Genomic DNA, 24,757 nt, shown 5'->3' with positions numbered 1-24,757 from the left:
GTCACAAAACCCAAGAATTCATACACTAATTATGGCAAATTTTTCACACAAATGTCTAATAGGATAAAATGATGACATTTTATATCAAAAAGGTCAAAGGTCAGCTTCAATGTGACATCATAATGTTCTGCAAAAACACCTTTTTGGCTAATACTCAACATCATAACTCAGACATTTGGTCAAATACTGAATTGGTGACACCACCTTGAAAGTGTTGTATAGATCTTCTGAGCTGCTTGGATGAAAACACACATTTAGAATCCATGTTTCACCAAAAAATACCCTTAATACCTTTAATTAAATTCCTTTTAAGTCTTTACTTCATATGTTATCACAGTATTTTCCACTCATAACTTGTCAAATACAGACGCTTGGTCAGTGACCCTACATGGCCCTACATGAGTGGTACCACTCCGGGGATGGCGTTTCAATCTGGGCTCATTACATGCATAAATGGAAATAAGGGAAAATAAATGGAAATGTACATTTTGCACTTGTTAAATGCATACAGTGCCTTTTCAAAATAAACTAATTTAGTTTTTATGTTTACTTCCTTAGGTTTAGGCAATGAAAGTATGTGGTTAGGTTGAGAAAAAAACATCATGGTTTGGCTTAAAATAAGTGTTTGTTACTAATGTAATGTATCATCAAGTGACTTATTTCACTAACATAGTATGCTACACATACTAGCACACTGTGTTATTAAAATAACTCCATCCAACAACAGTTTCCCACCATCCATCTCCCCTCCTGCCTGCCAAGGTGGACAGTCTTGCACTTTATACAGACAGTTGCTCAGAGCGTAAAAAGTTCCACCACCTGGTGCATCTCATACTGCTGCTAAAGGGTGCCTTGGTGCGTCAGTATCTGACGCCAAGTGCCATTAAACAAGTGTTGGTATTTGACGAGTTGAGAGTAAGACTGGGTCTGGAGAGATGTGTATGTCAACTTCAACTTGACCAGCTGGTGGAGGCAAACAGCCAAGAGGTGGTAACTCTAGTATTTAACAGTGTGTGTGGTCAGTTAATATACAGTCTGATGCAGTCTATTGCAGTACAGTTATACTTTGTTTCCTAAAATTGAATGGCTTCTTCTCTGGGGATTGATAAATCACTGAAAAAATGAGTGTTTATTTTGGAACCAATTAAAAGAAAATTGAGATGAAGTTTTGGAACTTTTTTGAGTGTTGGGTTTATGAATTCATTGATTTATCTTTGGAAATCAAACAATTAATCATTGGAAAAGTTATTCTTTATTACATGTTGAGTTGTATAACCTTTTAAATGTTACTGACCAAACTATTTGTAATTTATGTGCTGCCAAAAACCCACATCCTCTGAACCTTTCTTTCATTCTCCATTTCCAGTCACTGTTGTGCTTTCACAGTTATCGTTAGTGACACATCCCTTTGTGCTGCCATGTATGGTAATACGTATATGACAGAACATTAACCAGAAGTGAAGTTGATGGCGAGGACAGCTTTGTTTCTTTTCTGTAAATATGTCAAAGTCTGGATTCAGTTTGTAACGTTGGAAAAATATATTGCGCATGCATCATGAGTCATCCAGTTACTGTACTGTTGCCGTTGGTTGCAGCAGGGCCAAGCCTGTTGCTGCCCGACTGGATTATGGGATTTTACACAGTAACCTTCTCCTCACCCTTTCATCGTATCCGGGGCTGATGCTTTTTATTCGACATTTAGGCATTGGTATGGTGCACATTTCAGCTTAACCCTGCTTACAGTGCCAACAGGACATGTGTCTGTCTGTCTCTAAATTTAGTCAAGGACTGGAGATACAAAGAGGGGCACAAGCCATTTGTAGTTTTTTATCTAAAGCACTGAGCTGTTAGCAGATACCACATCTGGTTCCTTTCATGTTGCGTTTGTTTTTGGCCTCAGTGAATGATGGCTGAAGGCTTTAAAGTGGTAAGAATGGATAGGAGGGTAACACTGACACAGATAGGGGCAGACTGTGGATCGTAGTCTGTTTCTGTGCCTTGCCTGAGGTTGAATGCACAGGAGTGTTGCAGATGTTGTTGCTAGATGTGGATCAATCTGTGACCTCAGCTTTGTGCTTCAAGTTGCCCACATATGTAAGAGCACGCACACATTTGTTGTGGAGTGGAGGTGTGTATAGCTCGCTAAATACCCCTGCTGTGGTCCTAATGTGTTTCCACAGTCATGCAGCAATGGTGCCAAATCACAGTGTGTGTCTGCTTTTATTTAACTCTTGACAGATTGGCTGTGAAAGGAATCTGTGGAGTTTTTTGACCGCTAGTCCTGCTGTAGAGCAATGTTTAATGAACTTGTTTCATGTTCTACCAATGTCAAGCTTTTACATTGCACATATGCAATTTGCAGTGATAACAGAGGCAGACTTACCATCAAATAGTATATCATGGTAATTTCTGAAACCATGAGTCCTTGATTTAGGAGAGAGGCAAGGAAAAAACAGCTTCTCATTCCTACAAACTTGGCCACCATCAAACGAGCACCCTGTGAAAGTGCTATTTAACATGCACTTGGTGGTTACATGGAGTGCATTTTAAAGACCATTTACAGTAGTAGTTCTTAGTATGATTTTAATGGTTCTGTATGTAACATTCAAAGCAATATAGCAGCAAACCATGATGTGCTCTGTAAAGACAGTGGAGTAATGGCGTCCTGAGCAGAGAATGAAAGCACGCTACTTTGTGAATGTTGTAATCCGAGCTTTTCTATGGAATGTTGTGGTAAGCCAGTACGGCCACGCATGCATGTTAGTGCATGTGTCTATCTCACTGACTAGCTAATCGCTCCCGCTTTGTACTGCACTCATACGGCAGTTATGCTGATTTCAGGACGGTGTTGTTACGAAAGTGTTGCACTCACCCTCTAGTCCCTCAGCTGCTAGCTGCAGGCTGAGCCACCTCCATGTTGAGAACCGTGTCCAGACAAATTTGGCCTGTGTTATCCATACTAATGCAAACACTGCTTGGGGGAGGGATTTAGTAAATTCAATAGGTTATCTACAGTCACGTGACTCTTATGACCATGGATGACCAGGATACAGCATGAAGCAGTTGCTACTGAAGCCAAAATAGTGCAACTGCTGCATACTTCCGGGATAATCAGCAGTGTTTCCGCACTGTGCAGCCCATAGAATAGGCGCATTAGGGACTTACGTCAGCCGAACAGGCCAACTTCCGGTTTAGCACTCTGTCAACTTGAATGGGGATGAAATACTTTAATCTTGTGGTTCTTAGACTTTCCAGTTATTTGACCCCATGGATTACATCCTGATAATGAAGCAAGTCATTTCACAGGGATTGTGATTCTACAGACATCTCTTGCACCATGTAAGTCATTGGGAAATGTCCCTTTGGGTTGCAGGGCATCATGCGAGGAACCCAGAAGTTGTAATTCCACTGTTTGGCCACTAGGAAAATTGGCTTCAAAGCCTGCCGCACATTCTGGGGGCCTGCTTATGATGAAAAATCCAAAGAGTGCGTGAGTTGGATGTAGAGAAAAGTGAACTAACAGGAAGCAGGTATCATCAATAAAGTTGAACTCATGTTTGATGTGGTCCATACAAAATAAGGAAAAGGGATTTTTTCCCGCGACCTGACTGATCTGCCCAGTGTGGACATCGTCGTTGCAAATTAGGCCTATCTCATTGTCCACACCTCCTAGGATTATTAACTTTATACAGCAAGCCAATGAAAATGTACAGGGGTCTATGATAACTGAACTGTGTATGGTTCAGCCTACAACTGAAAAGACTGCCATCTTGTTTTAGACCAGTTGTGTAAATGTGCTCAAGTGTAACTGTCTTTATATTTCAACTCTGTAAGTGGATGTACCGCTGCCAGGCAATCGTTATGAGGTGACGTCAGTTAAAGGGATAGTGCACCCATAAATGAAAATTCAGACATTATCTACTCACCCATATGCCGAGGGAGGCTCAGGTGAAGTTTCAGAGTCCTCATTAGTCCTCCACCTAATGGAGGCTGACGGCGCCCCAGATTCAAACGTCCAAAAACACATAATTGAAACCACAAAATATCTCCATACTGCTCGTCCGTAGTGATCCAAGTGTCCTGAAGCCCCGACATAAAAAGTTGTTTGGAAAAACGTATTTGAACTCTGTTTTTAGCCTCATTGTAGCCTGTAGCTCTGACTGCCTGTCTGTGCACGCACTCACGTGTGCGCGCTTCCGTGAGACCGTGAGACATGGGGTATGGAGATATTTTGTGGTTTCAGTTATGTGTTTTTGGACGTTTGAATCTGGGGTGCCGTCAGCCTCCATTAGGTGGAGTTGTGTTGCTACCCACTCTCCCCTTGGATCTCCGCATGTGTTGTGAGGACTCTGAAACTTCACCTGAGCCTCCCTCGGCATATGGGTGAGTAGATAATGGCTGAATTTTCATTTTTGGGTGCACTATCCCTTTAACTTTCGCTACTACTTTCTACCTACTAGGTGTTTTTTACGTCTCCCCTTTACCTCCTACTATTTCTGGGATTTAAACTGGCCTTTGTTTTTTCCAATTTGATCAACTGGAACAGCAGTAAATTGTTAAAATCATTAGCATTTGGTAGTCTTTGCAGTACAGTGCTATTCTTCAGACATTGAAGGTGTCAGCAGTTGGTGGCACTGGATGAATTAATGGAGCCTGTTATGGTGCTGCAACTCAGCCTTGGGGCCAGTTTGCCTCGGTGGCCACTGGAAGTACTGCAACAAAAAAATCCCCTGAGGACCAGTAAGTACTTCACTACACCATGTCTAACGCTGCTGACAGGAGGCCTCCAACTGCAAATTAAGTCAGGCATTATTTATGTTATACATTTTTGAACCATGAAAGTTTTATTTTTGTGAAAAACACAGATCCAAACCAGGAAAACTTTTTTGGCGTCTGTGCTCAATGAGTCAATAGCCGTCATTTTTGAGGAATCCAGTTGTTATGATGGATCCATGAGCAATACTCCGTTAAAGGTAGCTGTAAAAGAGAAGAAAAATGAAAGGGCCAAAAACCAATTTAACAATGCAGGTTTTTAGATATTCACACAGGGTTCTGCTAATGTTTTTTTTGTGGTAGGAAAATAATTCAACATGTTCATAAGGCCTGAAGGATACACACAGTGCGGCTGTATCCTGCGAATTGTGGAATGTAAAAAAGTGTTTGTGTACAAAGAGAACCTCCACAGGGTACCTTTAACACTGCACCTGTTTTTTACTGGATGAAATTAATCAAATCCCTTTTCTCTGGTATGCAGCTTTGGTTTGAGGCTTTTCATATCCATCTCAAGAAACAAACACGGCAACTAAGCAACGCCAACGCCTGCTGAGAACAAAGAGAATTTTAAATTATTTTCTTCTTTTCTAGTTTTGTCTTCCTCTTCTTGTAATCCACACTGTGTACATGTGAAACTTTTTCATAAAGATCTGTGAGAAGGTTTTTTTTTTTTTTTAACCAGTTTCCAGGTTGATGCAGATGCACTCTGCACACGTCTTTCTCCCTGACTATTTTCTCTTTGCTCCAAGTTCTGGCATTTACTCAGAGAAATGGCTGAAGATTATATATTTGTGTCATTGCCGTGAAAATATCTGTTTTCTTTGCGTTACAGTGATGTCGGAGGGTTTGTGTGGCCGCTGTGGGCTGAACCTGCTGCCTTCAGTTTTACATTTGCAATGAATACATTTCTGATGAAAACCAATCAAACAATCTTTTCTTTATCTGCATTTCCTGAGCAACATAAACATGCACCCCCTCTTCTTGTAATGTGCCAGTCGGAAGAGTGTAAACTTCACTTTGCAAACCTCATATTTTGAGTTGATGATCAAAAGCAATTTGTTTGATGTGCTTTTTGTTTCCGTAGCGACAGGCTGCTGTAGCAGCTGCCTGCAAAAAGCACTCAAAGTAATCAAAGTGGCGTGAATTCAAATGATTTTCTGATGGTGATTTAACCAATTGTGCAGATTCATTTAGGCTTAAGGCTTATTGTCAATACATTAAGTACACCAGTTTTAAAATCGCTGCATTGGCTCCCTGTGCGCTTCAGGATCGATTTTAAAGTTCTTTTATTCATTTTCAAATGTCTTAATGGTCTTGGACCTTCTTATTTATCTGACCTGCTTTTACCATATCAACCCTCTTGGACCCTGAGGTCCTCCGGCACCGGCCTTTTAACCATACCACAAGTTAGGACTAAAACACACAGGGAGGCGGCATTTAGTTATTATGGCCCCCGATTGAGGAACAGCCTGTCGGAGAACATCAGGGCTGCAGAGACTGTTGATGTTTTTATAAAGAGGCTCAAGACTCATCTTTTTAATCAGGCTTTTAACTGATCTCTTTATTTATCTATTTTAAATTCCTTTTATCAGGCTTTTAACTGATGTATGTATTTGTTTTTTGTTTTTGTTTTTTTAAAAATGCTCTTACCCTTCCTCTTTTTACATTCTTATCCCATTTAATCTTTATCTTTTGTTATTTTAGTTATAGGTTTTAGTTTTGATGCATTTTATGTCTCTGTTTTAGATCATTCTTACCCAGCTATTAACTTAATTTTATGAGCTAAATAGCTTTTTGTTGATTTGGTTCATTTTATACCTTTTATCCTATCTTACTGTTTTAGTCTGTTTTTAGCTCCAGTGTTTCCTCATGGGGGCCTATCACACTGAGAGTTGTTCCTGGTCTACCGAGGGGGGTGCCGTCAGGAGACCGCTCTGACCTGGGTGGCTGAAGGGCACTGCACCTCAGTGTGGAGCCTCCTGTCTGCCCGGTTCGGGGTGATCTCTACGGCGGCGCTCCTTGTGGCCGTGGACCGTGGGCCCTCTCAGTGTGGACGGCCCCCAGAGGAGGATTTTTCCTTGTCTCGGGTCAAGGTGCTCGGCCATGTCTCTTTAGTGATAGCTAGTGTGTGTGTGTGTGTGTGTGTGTGTGTGTGTGTGTGTGTATGTACATGCTTATGTATCGCTATGTGGGGTGGGAGGGTTGGGTTTCCTCTTTTCTTCTTTGTTTTCTGTTTTGGTTCTTTCTTGGCTTTGGTTCTTCTGTTGTTTTTAACCTCTGTGAGGCACTATGTGTTACTGTCGTATGAAAAGTGCCATAATAATAATGTTGATTTGATTTACAGTAGGTCACAAGCACAGGAATAGCTGAGCCACTGGAAAGGTTCAGTAAATGGGCCCTCCCCAAAAATGTGTGTGCTCTCCTTATATCAGTGCATTTCTAAAGTCATGTGGCCACCTGCCTGCATTTTTCTGTTTTTTATTTTTTTCTGCAATGGTTGCATACAAAACATGAAACAGACATTTTACCAAAGCAACAATAAATACTTATTTTAGAAAACCGTAAAAACTTTAGTTGAAAATAAAATGTGGTTGTTATTGCTTAAATTGCCTTCACGCCCCCCTCCCCGTAACGGATGGACACCAGACAGCTTTTCCCAATGTAGTCCCTCATGATTATTTATTAAAAATGAAAGCTTTTTTTAATTTTTTTTTTTTTTTGACGAAATGGGTCATAAATATATAGTTTGTCACGGGGTCTGTAATTTTCTTAAACAAGTGCAGCACTGTAATTCTCAGGAGACTTAGTCAAACTGGAGGAAATCATAAATTTGTTGGAAACAATTTTCAGCGTCAGTGCAAAAATACTTTATCGCAGTGGTTCCCAAAGTTCATTAAAATTCCTGCAACCTTGTTATGCTTTGTTTGTTTGTCCATGTACAGCTTAAATGTAATTTTAATTTCAAAGAAAGGCATATTAGCAAATGAAGTGAAATATTTATCTGAAAATCTGCAGAGCTGCTTTTATTCTGAGTGGTTGAGAATGGGCCTATATTATTCAACTTCATATTAATATATAATATAATAGCATTAAATCTAAAACTGTTAAAAGTGATAGTGAATCTGTGTATATTATATCGGGCGCTGGTTTATTTAAGGTGTCATATTTGCTGAAACTGTCACTGTATTCTGACAGTAGTACAAGATGGCTCCTCCTTGTGCTTCTAATGGCATTTGCAAGAATCCACAGCCTAAAACATAAACAACCAATCAGGGTCAGTGACCGCTCATGCACACACGCTCTCACTCAAGCTCATTATCTTTAGCGCCCACCTTCAGGAGGAACTTTACAAACACAGCAGCAAAGAAAAAAACACCAGAAATGAAACCGAAAGCTTCTGTGAAAGTAAAAGTCAGCCTTTCATCATCGGCCTTCCTCTGTTTACACGTTTTTGCTGTGTATACTGTTGTTGTCGACTCAGCGTGTGCATGAGTGATGACTGAAGTGAGTTAGAGGCTCGTCCTGGCTCTGATTGGTTGTCTTCATACAGCCACAGTGGATTCTTGCAAATGCCATTAGTAGCACTAGGAAATTTTCTGTTTCATGAACTCATTGAGGTTTGTTTTTGGATCATTTTTGGACAGACAGTCCCGCACACTTCTCTTGCTGTTTTTAATAATAGAGCCCATTCTGTGGCAATTGGATTTATGATGTACTAAACATGATGGAGTGTTTCTTCTTTTTCTGTGGGGAATTCTTTTTTAACAGTTCATTTCTTTGTTCCTGTAAGGCTCCCTGATAGGCTGATTCTCCACACAGTCACTATTGCCCAAAGGATTAAATGAGGAGACACCGTGACATGTCATGCTATTATAGATTTAGGGATCTCAGAAGACCAATTTATGATACTGTACATGGCATGAGAGAACACAGTGTTGGAAATTTGAAGCTGCAAGGCCAGTGTGTTCATTCATAAGATCAACATTTTTTGTAAATTATCTTGTAAATAGCTGTTATTGGTTAAGGACCTTGAGTTTTCTGGGTTTGTTCCCATGTTTTTCTTGTTCCCTTGTTCTTTTGTCTAGGGCTGTAGTCTCCTGGTCGACTAGTCGATTATTTGGTCACTATGCTCTCGTTTGACCAAATTCTCATTGGTCGAATAATCGCCGTGTTACTTTCATAAGCAGAAAAGTGCTACATCAACAGCTTTCCAGGATTAATCCATTATTTCCTGTGGCGAGGGGGACAGGCTAAGTTACCTGTGAATATAGGTGTGTTTTCAAAACACCCCCGTTGTTGACAGAAAGTTGAACTCGCCCACCCTCACGCTAAGTGTCGTGGTGACGCAGACCTCCTGACTGTAAGCTGAAACCATTTCCGTCAGTGGAAACAAAGCTTTTATTTACTTGTATTTCACAGATAAGAAACAATAAATTGTGAAGACAGTAAAGCCTCCACTAAAATAGCATTTTAAGTCGTGTGTGTGATTTATCCTGGCTTCATATGAACAGAGGAAATCTCTGCTCGTCACTAGGCTAATGTATACAATGTGAAACGCCATAGGCTTGTGCTAATAACGTTAGCATGTGGTATTTGTTTGGAAAACGTGTTTAGTATAAGACAGTTGTTTTGTCTGTGAACCTTGTGAGTTGTAATGGAGCCAAACTGTGTGCCGTTACCTTTGTTACATGTTGCTGTTGTCCCTGGTTTTATATGAGAAGACGAAAAAATCGCTAGGCTAATTTATACAATGTAAAATGCCATAGGCTTGTGCTAATAACGTTAGCATGTTGTATTGGTGGGGAAAATGTGTCCGTCAGTCCTGCAATTTACAGTGAAGCCAGTTTGTGTACTTGTGTTTGAAATTGTCTCTATTAAGCCATGTTTAATGTGTGTTTAATGTGTGTTTTGAACCAACTATATAAATAAAGTTTATATAAGAAGTAAAAGATATAAGAAGTAAAAATAACGTGCAGATTTTTTTTTTCCCACGACTGATCGATTAGTTGAAGATTATGTGCGACTTTAGTCGACTGAGATTTTCTTTGGTTGACTACAGCCCTAGATATGTCACACGTGTGACATAGTAAATGGACCTGTATAGCGCCTTTCTAGTCTCAGTTTTTAACACACACACACACACACTGATGGGAGCATCATTGTGAGCAATTTGGGTTCAGTATCTTGCTCAAGGATACTTTGACAGACTGGAGAAGCTGGGAATCAAACCGCTTATCTTCCGATTGGTGGATGACCCGCTCTACCTCTGAGCCACAACCGCCGTTTCTATTTAAGCTCAATAATGGTGTTGAACACTCTTGATGGAGGTCCAGGAGGACTGAAACGTTGGTGACTTAAACCCTTTTGCTCTGTGGGGAGCGTAGGTCATTCGCGAACTTTCTCCAGCTGGTTCAGTGTTGGCCAATCTTCTCTGCTTCCTTCCAGGATGTTCCTGATTCCTTGAGTTCCGTCTCGACAGACCTTCTCCAGGTGTTCTTTGGTCTTCCCGGCTTTCTTTTCCCCTGTGGGTTCCAGGATAAGGCCTGTCTGGTCGTATTGGAGAGAGATTTCCTCAAGGTGTGCCCAATCCAGCCCCATTTCCTGTGTTTGACTTGTGCTTCAGGTGGTTCTTGTGTGGTTTGCCAGAGCTCTTCATTTGTTATTGTATTTGGCCAGTATATTACCAGGATGTGTCCTAAGCATCTGTTTAGAAAGGCTTGGAGTTTGTTGGTGGTGACTTCTGCAGTTCTCCATGTTTCTGCCCCATAAAACAAGACAGACTTGGTGTTACTAATAAATTGCGAAGCTGAGCGGGAGCAGTGTGCGGGATTTTCTGTTCGAAGACTCAAGGGATATTTTCCAACGCACCTGCATCTGAGACAGTTGAATGTGTGAACACCTTTCATCAAGCTAATAGCTTTTGGACAAAATGAAGCTCAATGGCACAGAGGAATTATATATATGAAAAACAGAATATCACTAGCCTTATCCTTTAGATGTCGCTATGGCTTTATCGGCATGTCCTGGTGGCCTAATGGTTTAAGACTGTCATTGCTGATATCCCTGTGTTTCGAGTCTGCCCTCACTCCCTCTCTCTCATTTCCTGTCAGCTCTACTATATCCTAACCATCACAGGCAACAAAAAAAGCCAAAAATAAAAGTTTATAAAAATCACTATAGCTGGAACAGATGGAAGCCCAGAGTAGAGTTTCTATATATGCAAATGCCACAAATCACATTTGCGAGACCTCAACATGTGGCTCCGGCTGCTACAGCGCCAAGTTAACAAGGGTCGGGCTGACAGAGACTGAGAGGCCAATAAACACGAGCTTATCACACACACACTGTGAGTGTATCGGTCTACTTTCAGTGCAGTAAATTGCCATGATAAATGTTTTATCGTTCATTCCTTGTACTTTTGTGACAATTGGTTGTGGCGGCTGAAAACATCTGATGCATGGAGGTGGTTTTAGTTCCCACTGCCGCTTCTTTTTTTTTCTCCAAGGTGTTTAATACGATTTTTTTTCACGTCCTGTCTGCTAAAGGTGGTTTATTTAACAGCTGAGTAACCATAATAATATTTTGTTACGCGGGGAAAAATCAAATTCTTATTTTTCCTGCAAGATTGGAAATCTCCTAAAGAAAACATTGTTGAAGGCAGGAGCGGTCAGACCCTCAGCAGGCAGTAATGCTCAGTAAATCCTACAGTAGGCCTGGATTACATAGCTCACTCTGAAATGAAGCGTGAGGCCAACTTCTCTGCAGAGAAACCGCATGTCTGCCTGTTTGCATTTGCAAACCCATGCTTTTGGACAGTATCCAAAGCTCATTTTCATAATTATGTGTTGGAGTGAAGATTGAATGGTAAACCAAGCAAAGAGTTCGGCTTCTTTGCTCCACCTAACGTTCATTCAGCACGATCCAGTACAAAGACACATTTAATGCAGCTCATGCACCTGATGGACAGTCACACCCCTGTGATTTTTGGTATGATTAAGATCCAGCCTCTCTACTTCACTTTGATATTTTGATATGACACTGAATGCAGAGAGAGCAATAGCTTGTACTCAACTTATTTGACTCCAGTACGATGTTTGCAGCATTTTTTTTAAATCAATCAAGACTTTTCTCTTTCTATTTTGGACATCATCTGCTTATTAAAGAAAGCATCGATCATGTCGTCAAGAGACGTTTAGATGTCTAGGTTCAAACTCGGCCGTATTTGATTGAAAAATACATTTTAGACCCCCAAGTTACCTCCAACTATATTTAACCATACACTATATAAAATAATGGACAGCGCAACCACGATGTGGACTTCTGTTTTGAAGCCTTGAGTTTGGCATTTTGGCCTTCGCCATCTTGGATTTTTGGGGCCATAAGTGACCATATTAGGACAAGAGGATGGAAATAACCCTAAAAGTTCATTTATACTTCTGCGTTGAATCAATGCCGTAGCTACGTCGTAGGCTCCGTGTCAACGCAGACCTCCTGTCTGTTAATGTATATTGACACCATTTCCCTCAATGTAAAATGCCATAGGCTTGCGCTAATAATGTTAGCGTGTTGTATTTCTTTGGAAAACGTGTTTAGTATGACAGGTGTTTTGTCAGTGAACCTTGTGAGCTGTAATAGAGTCGAATTTTGTAATGTTACCTTTGTTACATGTTGCTGTTACCATAGGCTTGTGCTAATAATGTTAGCATGTTGTATTTTTGGAGAAAATGTGTCCAGATAAAGACAAGTGTTTGTCTGTTAGTGCTGCGAGTTATAGTGAAGCCAATTTGTGAACTTGCGTTTGAAATTGTCTGTGTTTAATGTGTGTTTTGAATCAACTAAACTTAACAGCACTACAGCCGACTACTGTTTTGGAGTTGTAACTGCAGAGTGACACAGACACACCACTGCACAAGTAAAAATGCTCACAACAACGTAGGCGACATGTGTAGGCGACGTGCATAGGGTCTACGCACAACCACAAATTTTGCTTAAGGCTAGCTGCTAATTTGGTTAGCGTGGTGCATTTACAACTATGGGTAACTGTGATGGTGCTAATGCTAATTTTTAATAAAAATATTTTATATAAATGAAATACACTTACTGGAAAAACTGAACATCCAATTCTTTTAAGGTGCTTTTAGTACAACAGAACGCTGAACAAGACTTTTTTAGGTGATGAAAAAAGGGACAGTTAAGCTTAAAACACTGCCGTAGCGCGTCATGTGACATGCGTCAAGTGTTGCCCCTAGCACACACCAGACACATCGCACTGCAGCTTGTCAACAGATGACCACACAGTTATTAAAACTTTTACTGAAAGAATTCTTCCTCTACCTCTGTGTTAGCTTAAAATCATGTGGAGAGCCCCTAATTAAATCTATTTCTCACCTTAAGAGCTGATCTCAAGAGCTATGACTCACCAGACAATATTTTTTTGTCTGTCTGTGGGTCGTTCAGTTCAGGATAATTGTCAGCCTCAACAACGAGTCTCTCGTCATCCATGCTTTGTCACACACGAGACAGCAACAGCTGTCAGAGTTCACTTTATGCCTCCATGGTGAGGAGAGGAGTCGAGCTGCCACAGGAGCTGAGAAGAGAGCTGTTACGAGAGTTTGCAAGCAGAGAGTGAGTAGGTGTAAAATGCTTATAATTCCAGGGGCGGTGAAGCTGGAAATAGGACAGTGGCGTAAAGTGCGGGTGGCGAGCCAAGGATCACCAACACGCGTCTAGCTGCCGCCCTTGTGGGGTTGTACATTGGAAATAATCAGGGCATATTTTTTGACACATGGCGTTTGCTGCCGGTGTGTTTAGGCCTTTAATGTTAACTTTAATGAACTGAAGACACTGAAAAAGCAACAGCTACAGTTACGCCTATACTGTGAACTCAGGAGCTTGCCATGGTTATGTTACCTGGCCAGAATATCTTAACCACTGTATCTGGAGGTAAATATCCAATCAGGATTTTGATTCAGACATACAGTAAACCTCCGCTAATCAATGCACTTTAGAACACGCTTTAATACGGACCAAATCAATGGGGAAGTAAAACAACGTGTCTTGCTCTGCATAGGGGAGGAGACAGAGGTTCACAGGGTGTGTTTAGGCCACCTTGCCTTCTGGGACGGAAATCCCAGTTGAGTTTTCCTCATCTCAGGGTTTACACACTTCACTTTTATGAAACCCACTTTCTAAAATAAGGGCCTGAGAGTTGTTTACAACCTGTGTGATCATCTGACTGCACTTCCTGTTGTTAGCGTCGCCATGTTTTTATATCTCAGCTGTTACCTTGGCGGGCACAATCACATTGCAAATAGAAATGACGGCCAAACTATAAAAACCCAAGTTGCAATAAACTGGAGTGATCCTTTAATGAGCTTTCACAGGACAGCAGTGTGTTGGGTTGTCCGGTTGTCCTATCCAGTTGTTGTTGGAAAAACTGTGTGTGCTGTTCAGGCTCAGAGAAATCAGTCTTCCAAGAGCCTTGTGGCTCCAGCTGTTGGATGGAGATGAGCACAGTGTACACAGAAAAATCTGACCACACTCCAAATCTTTATGGATGCAGAATCCAAGGAATCCAGCCTCTGGTTTCAGCCCAGTGTGACATCATTATGTTTACAGGCTTGTATGTATGCTGTGAGCGCTGGATGGCTGCAGGTCACACAGTCTGGATGTATGTGGGGCATTTTAGATATCTACACTGTGTTCCACATGCGTATAATGTTGTGTAATGTGGATTTTAGCTGAGTGTGTGTGTGTGTGTGTGTGTGTGTTTCTCCTAAAACCTGGCAGAGTTCCTAGCTAGCGAGGGTTGCGCCAGTGTGATATCCAGGTTTCTGCCCTAGAGACATGGAAACCGACCAATCAGAGCAGTTTTGGAGAAAATCCTAGGGTGCCCATTACTGACCTATTTGTAGTAAGGCAGGATCTGACACTCTTTGCAAACCCTGTAACTATCAGAGCAGCCTTATTAGGAAGACGTGTGGGTCGTCGGATCGAGTCAGAACAACACATAGCTTATCAAGTTACAGTTCGAAGCTCTTGTTTACTAGTCAGCAAAATCCTCTCCACAGGAGTTTCTCATTTTATTTCGACTTGCTTTTTTCCGCGTTTTCTTTGTTCCCTTGCACGTCTCTTCTGATTTTACTGCCTGGAATGCTGCAGCAAACAGCTTCCTGCACGTCTGCCCAGAAACATCTTGTTCATCCAATAATGGTACTGCCAGCCTGGCACCCATCATGCCTCTGTCCTTTCCTTTCCTTCCAGCCCTCCTCGCCCTGCTGCCTGCTGTCTGGGAAAAACTAGTGTTTTTTGTAGGGAACTGGGCAGTGCTGCAAAACCAGTGGGAGGAAAACCCAGTCCCAGATTTCACTGGTTTATTGCTGTCTGAATTTAGATCCTATGCGAGAAGCTCACTTCCTATGCTATATATTCCTGCGGTGGGACCTTAGACTACAAAGACTAATGAGCAAAACATTTGTTCTTAAACGACGTGGAAGACTTTCTAACAAAGACAAGCTTTATGGTGTGGTGCGTTCCATGAATAGGCTCCTCTTTGAGGCACATGGTGAGGCGTGCATGGTGCAGAGTTCACAGCAGTTTCCATGTGTCTATGTGCAGTTTTATTGCCCTTGTTAGCGACTTGTAAAATAATAATTATGGCTCGGGTGAATGGATCAAATCAGCTCTTACAGTTCTGTATTTACATTCCCTGAAAAGGAGGCTGGCAGGGACTGAAGGAGGGCAGGTTTGGCGGGTGCAAGAAGAGGTCAGCAGTTTGGATCCGAAGGTCACTTCTTGAAATCGGTCTTGTTGTTGTGTCCAGCCTGCAAATCCCTCCCCTTGGAAAAAAGACACGCCACAAAACACTCTGTTCCCTGGAAGTGACACACAGCCACATAATGGTGCTGAATTACAAGATAACTTTCCAGTTTCACTTTCAGGACAGTGCTAATGTTATTGCTAGAATACATTGTGTTATTGCTCAGATAGCGTATAATGCGCATTGTGCTTTCAGGGATTGTGTTTACATACCGCTCTGAATAATAGATAATGCCTCACTTAAGGTCTTGTCTGGGATAAGCTGTTGAAAGGCATCTTCGTATGCGATGCAGGAATACAGTAATCCTGTATACAGGCAGTCTGGGTGTGCAGTCTGTCTATCTGTGCCACAGTATCTCTTATAATGACTGTTAAAATCTTATAATAGATGTTCTTGTGCGTAACACACAGGTCCCTCTTAGTTTTTAAGTGATTGTGAGAGCTCTGTGAGATGTGTCTGTGCATTGTTTGGCTGCGATTAGCCACTTACACTGCTGCTGCTGCTGGTTTGCTGCCGCACTTTGTGTTGGATTGCATATCTCACAGCAAAGGAAGAGGAAACTGTTTTTCAATAATAAATGGAGTAAACCGTTTGTCCTTTTAGAACATGTATAGTGATGGGAAGAATACTGAAAAATCAGTAGTAAAAAGGTACAATTGCTGCCATAAAAAATGACTCAAGTAAAAGAAAACTTACCCTTTGAGAAACCTTCTCAAGTAAAAGTAAAAATGATCATAAATTGGTCAAGAAATTACTTTAAGTACAAGCTACTCTCCATTTCAGTATTTAGGGTTTGCAAGCCAGTGGGGAATAATTTTTAAAAAAGCTTAGACCCCGTAGAGATGGTTTGATTTAAGGAGAGTGGTGAATCCATAGTGGAATAGGCAACTGCCCTGGGGTCTAGATGCTGGTGGTGATAGAGGTGGTGAAAATGAGATGAGAGGAAGATGGAGAAGTGCTGATGATTTGGATGAGTAGAGGAATAAGTCTTTGAGAGCCTGTCCTGGACTCTGGATATGATGGCTGGAGGTGAACGGGGTGGAGAATGGTGCGAAGATTCTGCCTAAAATGATGGCCGACAGCAGCAGAAGGGAGAGCAGATTTAAAATTTTGTAGCTGCATTTTTTTGCGACCCATTGCTTTGTTTCCAGTTGAGATAATGCCACAAAAAGCGGTTGCACTGTTGTATTTCCAGCGCAATTGCACCACTATGACAAGTGGTTATTGTGCCTAAACCTAAACACATGTTAAAGGGAAATTTCAGTTTATTTCAACCTGTCTCCTATCGTCCTAAATTTGTTTCAAGTGACTAGAGACATAAAAAGTAATAGTTAGCGTGTTAGCCGTTAGCCTAGATACAGCCGGGGCGCACAGTAGCGTCAGACCTGTTAAAACGTAAGTGAACGGGCAACCTTCAAGTGCAAAGTTAGTCCACTAAACAAGCTTTTTGTCCACAAAGACCGCCTCATATCGTTAGGATAAATGTTGCTGCTTGTTCTCGCAAGATTTCAGCACGGTATGAGATCGCTGCTTGTTCTCGCGATATTTCGGCCGCGCTTTGGAAAGTAGAGCTAAATGGTAAACAAACATGGCAGCACACCGGTAAGGTAAGACAACACGTTTACATGTCGTTTTCTATATGTTCTCTGACATTTATCCTAACGATATGAGGCGGTCTTTGTGGAAAAAAAAAGCTTGTTTAGTGGACTAACTTTGCACTTGAAGGTTGCCCGTTCACTTACGTTTTAACAGGTCTGACGCTACTATGCGCCCCGGCTGTATCTAGGCTAACGGCTAACATGCTAACTATTATTTTTATGTTACTAGTCACTTGAAACAAATTTAGGACGATAGGAGACAGGTTGAAATAAACCAAAATTTCCCTTTAACCACAGTGTCAATGTCAAGTCTCAGTGTCTCTACTACATTATAACAACACATGTAATGTGTCCTTGGTTTGCAGAAATGCACAATGCCAAAATGTACTGTATTCTGGCAACTGGGTTGCTACCATTCATATTCAGTGATGAGCTGTACAGCAGCCTCAGTAGATTATCCTAATCTTATCAAGGTCTCAATGTTAATTTGACACTGATATGATGATGTTTAGAAACACCTCTAACAGTGTGACTGTGCAGAACAGGTATGTAGCACCCAGTGGGCCGGCTGCAGGGGGACTCCCCCTGGCCTGGCCTCAGTCTGGACGCTGGTAGCCTCGCTGTCACATCTGGCAGGAAGCAGTGGCAGCTGATCAGTGCTGACACAGGCTATGTGAACATGTATTCCCTGTAGCGCTGCCTGTCTGCTGCAGGCATACGCTCTCAGCGCTCGTGGTGAAACTAATTCACACACTAACACATTTCAAATACTGCTGTGCACACAGAGAGGTCGCAGAGGGGTCAGGGATTCATATATTATCATCCAGCAGAGGCTTCTACGTCAGGGCTGTGGACAGTGAAACGCTGGCAGGCAGGCTGGGGGAGGGAGAGTTGGCACAACATGCAAGGTCAGTGTTAACAACGCTGCCAGGGTAAAACTGTGACCCAGGGTAGATGCGTACACACAGGTTGTGAAACAGAGGCTAAATGTGAGACAAAAGAGGTGCCAAAATGTTTGCAGTTTCTTTAAATCTTTTTTTATATCAGTGTTCAAACTACTGTCTGCTTTTAGAATGTATTATCATTTAAAGTGCTGCAAAAATCAGTCAGATATTTTAACCCCCATATTTGCATGTTTTTCATCATAATCTTGTGTCAGTGGCGCAGTGAGATTTATACGGCAACTTTCCCGCTGGACAGAAAACCACCAACGCCCACCACCATGTGGCTTTTGCATTCAGTGGGAAAGGTTACAACTGGCATTCACTCCTGGGACGAATGACTCTGTAGTAGCTCTCTCCAGTCAGCACTGATGGGAATATGACACCTGGGTAGTCGTGATCATTTTTGCCTCTCTTCCAGTGCAACACAATGACGCACTGCCACAAATATCATCTGTCTCCATCCAAGCAGCATGCAAACATTGCTCCGAATATATCAGCACCCAGTTTGAAAGAGACTATATCAGCACCCAGATATAAAAGGAACAAACCATTATAACATTCTCACTGGCATCCAGGCTGCTTTCTGCTATCTACTATCCTGTTTTACACCATGTTTGTGACATCGAACGTGACACACCAGTGAATAAAAAAGCAGGGAGCCACACTCATCGACTGCAGAGTTAGGTTTTAGGTTGTTTGTTATGTATGTTGCTTTCACTGTGTCTGTTTTGCATATTTTTGAAGCCCTTTTATTTATAATGTTCAGTTTATATCCAACAACATGGCCGTCGTCCTGTCATCACTCCTGCTGTCCCACCTCCTCACCGCCTGTGTCTAAATAAATCCCCACGGCTCTATAGAGCACAGAATCAACCTGTCTCCCACTGATTCCATTTATACACTAAATGCTTCGGCCAAATATGTTTTGGAAGAAACACAATTGCTGTCTGGATTATGCTCAGTGGCAAAACTAAAATAAAAACCTTAACACTGAGAGGTGTTAAGGTTTGTTTTCGCTGCAGTAGGGAGGTGGCCGGGTGAATGGTTGACGTCACAGTTTGGCACCTTGTACTTTCACCTTAACCACGTGGGTTATGGAAACATTAGAGTAAAAAGTGGATACTGTAGGAGAACAAATGAAATGAATGTTTTGCAGGTATGTTTAATATTTTGCATATTTGCAGACACAATGTTTCCTTGTTGTTGTTTATTAAAGTGATGTAATCCAGGCATCAATATTTCTCTTTCTAACACATATTTAATTTAACAAATAAGTAGGTAAATACAGTTTTTGGGAGACAAGATGGCAGATAATACCCACATGTTTATTAATATAAAATTTGGCCTGTGGCCTGCCAACCATTTACTAATTCACAATGAAAATGCATTGATTCATATTGCAATTTTTTTTGTACTTTGAATGTAAATCAGGTGCAGCAGTGCATAAAAAAAGCAGCCTAGGGACCAAACAAGTTGAGTGTCCCTTATATTTAGGATATAAAAAAGATGTATTATATTTTGATGTTTTAATGTATTAAGTAGCACATTAACACACACATAGTACAATAGTTTCTTCCTTTTTTATTACACTGCAAGAATTCTGTGATGCTTTACCTGTTCATTTTGTAAAATATACATGTAATGTATTATTGTTATCTTCACCAACATTAATCTTTGTGTAGTTGCTTTGCTTGCTCCTGTCATGTCAGAGACAGTAGGTGATGATAACATCCGCCCAGATGCTACAGATGCTAAATAATTCAAATTAACACATTCACAGCTAATGTTAATTAATGTAAAGTGTTGCTGTAAAATAACCAGTCGGTAAAAATTAGATTAACTGACAACAATGTGGATAATCTGTTAATCCTTTAAATGATTTATCGGACAAAAACTGTCCAACATTTGCTGTTTTTGTCTGTTTCACATCATTGTTAACTGAATATCTTGTGTCAGCCTATATGAATAATTACAAAATAATTCACTGATCATGATAATTATTGTTAACTGCAGCCCTGGTTCTTTTACAGTGAGATTTCTGCGATTATTTAAATCTCAAAAAGGTCTTTAGTTTTGATGACGTGCATAAATAATTGATCATTGTAACAGTCTTGACACACACAGCCACACAATCAGTTCATTGAGCACTTCATACATTCATATCTCAGCTTCACTGCGTCATCTGTGGTCAAATATGGCAAACAACTAACTGAAAGAGGAGGCTTGTTCTCAGAACGAACGAGACGACGTGTGGTAGCCTTAATAAGAAATGAAAAACTGATATAAAAGATGCAAATAATGAATTCATGTCGTTTCCTTCTGACTTCGTCGTACGCTGCTGCAAAACAGCGATTTCCTATCAGTGTACTGAGACAGATCTGATGTTATAAACAGTTAAAACAGAGAACTGCTGCGTTCATATTTGTCAGAATGAAATGTTAGTTGAATTCCTCCATCCTCCGCTGATCCAGCCAGTATTTTTGTCTCCTTTCCCTCCCCTCCCTCCCTCCCTCCGTCTCTCTGCATCTTTTCCCTCTTTTTTTCATTGTGAACAGCTTACTGCAGTATCCTTAAAGTCCCTGCATGTGTCCTGAGTTGTCCTCTTTTACCCAGCATGCACCGCAGCGATCTGGAGCTCTGTCGGCTCAGGATGGGCGCACACTTTTGATGTCGGGAGAGAGGAGGGGGGAGGACAGGCAGACGCTATGATGCTGCTTTATATACTCCTTTCAATGGTTTCCCTCAGCGCCCACTGCTGTCATCAATTTGAAAAGGGCTTTTTTTTCACCCCCCCCTCTTCGCTTTTTTTCATTCGGGCTCTGAAATAGTGTCCATGAGGCTGGAAAAAAAAACGGGGGGAAAAAAACTCGGTATTGCTGCAGACAGAGTCTGCGAGCCGGCGCATTGTCCTGATGTGACCCACACTCGCTCGTAGAGGCGAGAGCAGAGACTGTCAGGCAGAAAGGGAGGTGTGTGTCTGTGTGTGTTGTGTAAGGTGGTGATGTTAGTAGGGCAAGAGATGCATGAAATTTAGATATTTTTCTAACCTTTATCTGCAACATCCCAGTGCTGCACATTATTTTCCACCCTGTATGTTCGCAGTATTAACCCATGCGTCATACACACACACACACACACACACACACACATATATTTTTTTCCAGCCAAGTCGGAGGAAGAAAATGTTGGCATCGTACATTTCTGCAAACCACAAATATGCTCCTTTTGTACATGTCATACCTTTGATATCAGCGTTTCAAAGTGACGTAGTGACTTTGTCACAGGGAGGAGGAGGGCATGGTGGATGGCGTGACATGAGGCGAGACGACTGCCAAGCTGCAGACCACTGCAGACCACTGTTCGAGAGCAGCAAACCACAGAACGGGTTGTTTTTAGCAACCCGTCGCTCATTTTTCACCGGCTACGGTGTCACAGAGCGGATGTTTTGTACTGAGACAGCTTCTCCAGCTGTGATTGTGCCACAAAAACCAGGTGTTTTAAGCCAAAACATGATCTTTTCCTGACCATAACCAAGTGGTAACTGCCTGGACATAACCACACGTTAACCACAGCTTTGTTGAAACACAAAGAAACATAAGGTTTTAATGTTTCCACTACATACTAATGTACAAATATCGTATCAGTGGTTTGCAAAAATGTACAATACAAACCTTTTTTGGGGGTGCCTGGGTTGTATTTCTCTGCAGTGGTAAACTTCTCTCACATTCATCCTTATCTTGTTGCACATTTTGGTGAAACAGTGATTCATTTAATTCAAGTAGTCATGTAATTTAGTAAATAGAGAGAGGATTAATCATTATACTAATATTAATGATGATTTTGATAACTGATTAATCGTTTTTTCGGAAAAATTACAAAACACTGCCTGACTTCAACTTCTCAGATGCTTTTCTCATTGCGCATTGAATTAGAGTTGCAACTAATGCTTATTTTCATTGTGGATTAAGATAAGATTGACAAGATACTTTTTTTCGATGGATTAGTTGTTAAAATAAATCACAAACCACATTTACATCAAAGCAAGACGAACAAATAAATGCACACATTCTTGCTGCGAATAATACAATAGCTTTTTTTGTTTTGTTTTCTCTTAAAAGTAATATTCGATATCCATTATAGACCTTTTTTTTTAATTTATTTTTTCTAACGCATATCACAATTCATCAGTCCAAACCTATCATGATATCATCCAAAAGCTAAATGCTGCTTTTTATTGACTATAGACTATAGCTACCGTGACGTTACCCACTAGTTTGTGGACTCTTCTTTTGAAGCCTCGAGTTGACCATATTTGGGCAAGATTGCAGAGCTGTGGTACCCTGGAAATCCAGAGTTCTCGCGAGAGCACAATTTGAATTTGCTCAGCGAGTCACTCTGGCAATCAGTAATGATGCTCATTACCTATGCCCATGAAACCGAGCTGCACCAATCACATCAGTGTATCTGATATAGGCGGGCCAGAGGCGAGCTAAACAGATGACGACAGCGCTGCGACGACGAAGTCCGGAATCAGTCAGTAAACACTGCAAGATGGCTACGGATGAACACCAGTTGTTTGAAATGGCTTTGGCCGCTACAATGAACGAGTTAGACTTGGCTTTTTCTCTAAAAGAGGAACAGAAGACGGCGCTCGAATCTTTCCTTTGCAAGAAGGACGTTTTTGCTGTTTTGCCTACCAGATTGGTCGTAGTGTTATCCAGTTGCGTGAAGTGATATTTTCAAATGCATGCTTGGTGCCGCCCCTCGAGTTGGGCCATTTTCATTACTCATAGCCAGACCCTAAATCTTTCTAGATTTGGGTCTGGATTTCCAGGCTAGAGCTGTGGAGGAGCGAGAGGGGTGGATCTGACTGAGAAGCAAAGGACACTATGGGCAGACAACCTGCACTTAATTATGCATAACGTTAAGCCTTAATGAAACGTATGTAAAGTTGGACATTTTAAAATGGGAGTCTATGGGAAGTGACTTGCTACTGGCGCCAGCCTCAAGTGGCCATTAGAGGAACTGCAGTTTTTTGGCATTAGGGTTTTGGTAGTCTGAGTGGGCGGAAGTTCGCTGCATAGATCAGCCTCTCATTGGGTGGAACGAGCCACCCGCTAAAGTCCCGCCCTACCACCTCCGGTTGTGTAGCGGTTTTCAACCGTTTTCAACACATCCTTTACTAACTTTTGCGGTGTTTGATCTTGTGGGGATGTAGCCATTTTGGTGGTATGGTTCGCGTCCTGTAGGCAATATTTTTGTGGGCGTTTTACACCAAAACCTGTTTCCCCCCCGCAATACTTTTGCAAGCACACCGTTGCTGTGACACCGCCCAGAACGACTGTGATTGGTTGAAAGAAATACAAGCAGCCGGGGCGTTTTTTCCTCCAATCTCAAAGTGAGAGTCGGCCCAGCCAGACCTTTCTTTTCTTGAGAAAGGTCTGGTGAGCGAGACTAAAGTTTTGCTTTCATTTTTCAGCCCAGAAGGTTGCCGCTTGGTAATGACTTTCTTTGATATAGTTTTAATAGTATTTTCCCATGAAGACTTCATCCCAGAGCAGCCCCACAAAGTATGTTTTAAAGTATTTGACAATTTGGTTGACTGAGCTTCAATGAAGACTGAATGACAAGGTTGACCTTGGGCTGAGATGGTTTTGATGAAACAATCACAAGGTCTCAAGGTCCACCCACCCACTGAAGCTTTCAAGTGTATCACATGGTTTTCATCAATGGATGGAATTGACAATATGGAGTCCACAGCTGAAGATTTTGACATATGGTTGAAAGCTGCAGCAAGAGCTTGTAAGCTCAGTTTTACACAATTTTGACACATAGATCCTTTAAACAAGTTCAAATTTTGACACGACTGTCCCAACTCAAGGTCTAATTTAAAGCTTTGGCCACAGCTTTAGAGGCGGAGCCCCATTTATTTCTATGAATGTATGACTCATACAGCAGGCGCCGAATGAATACCTTCTGATTTAGCCCTCTCCTAACTTAAATGGGGATAAGATTATTTGACCGTGCAGCTCTTCTAGACTTTCAAAATGTTATCGATCAGATCCCGATAATAAAATGAGTTTTACGAGGGATTGTGATGCTAAAAAAAAATGTCCCTTTTAACAGTGTTTATGGCACATCTGTCATGTGGGCCGACTGGCATCACATGACAGACCCAAAAATTGTAATTCCACAGTTTGACCACTATGTCAAATTGGCTGCAAAGCCTGGCACTGCTCTTGGGGTTTGTTTCAAACATATCACGCAATCTTCATCAGCAGATGCAGCATGTAAATCATATCTTTGAAGGGGAGTTTAGAGATGGATTTTCCAGGACACTCCATCTGCTGATGGCGACCTTGTAATGTAGTTGAAAGATCTAAAGCAGCTCCTAAGGTCAAGAATGAACTTTGATGCTTGAGTGCGAATCACACTTGATGCAGTGTCATCGTCCGACAGTCACATGCAGACAGTTTACTCAGCACTTTGTGGAATTAGCGCTGGCAGTGATTACGGCCTTGACTCATTTTGGTTCCAGCCGTTTCCTCAGGTGCTGACAGCTCAGAGTGGTGCTTGACTCAGACTAATTAGGTCAGTTATCTTTACCTGTGTGCCTGCTTCAC

General features: G+C 41.6%; 2 protein-coding genes across 8 annotated transcripts in view; both read left to right on the top strand.

The window, feature by feature from the left end:
- The window catches only part of LOC125904589 (trophoblast glycoprotein-like), a 567,815-nt gene that overhangs the window by 435,337 nt on the left and 107,721 nt on the right, over positions 1–24,757 (top strand). The window lies entirely within an intron of this gene.
- thrb (thyroid hormone receptor beta) overlaps positions 1–24,757 on the top strand; it is a 161,401-nt gene that overhangs the window by 60,783 nt on the left and 75,861 nt on the right. Inside the window, exon 1 of one of the 7 annotated variants that reach the window (XM_049602084.1) lies at positions 10,332–10,350. The exons of the other annotated variants lie outside the window; for them this stretch is intronic. The gene's annotated coding sequence lies outside the window, so the exon portion shown is untranslated. Of the gene's footprint in view, positions 1–10,331; positions 10,351–24,757 lie in introns of those variants that run through there. 7 annotated transcript variants of the gene reach the window in all.

This window comes from Epinephelus fuscoguttatus, linkage group LG17, assembly GCF_011397635.1.
Source record: "Epinephelus fuscoguttatus linkage group LG17, E.fuscoguttatus.final_Chr_v1".
NCBI classification, from domain to species: Eukaryota; Metazoa; Chordata; class Actinopteri; order Perciformes; family Serranidae; genus Epinephelus; species Epinephelus fuscoguttatus.
This window is presented reverse-complemented; position numbering and strand designations above follow the sequence as displayed.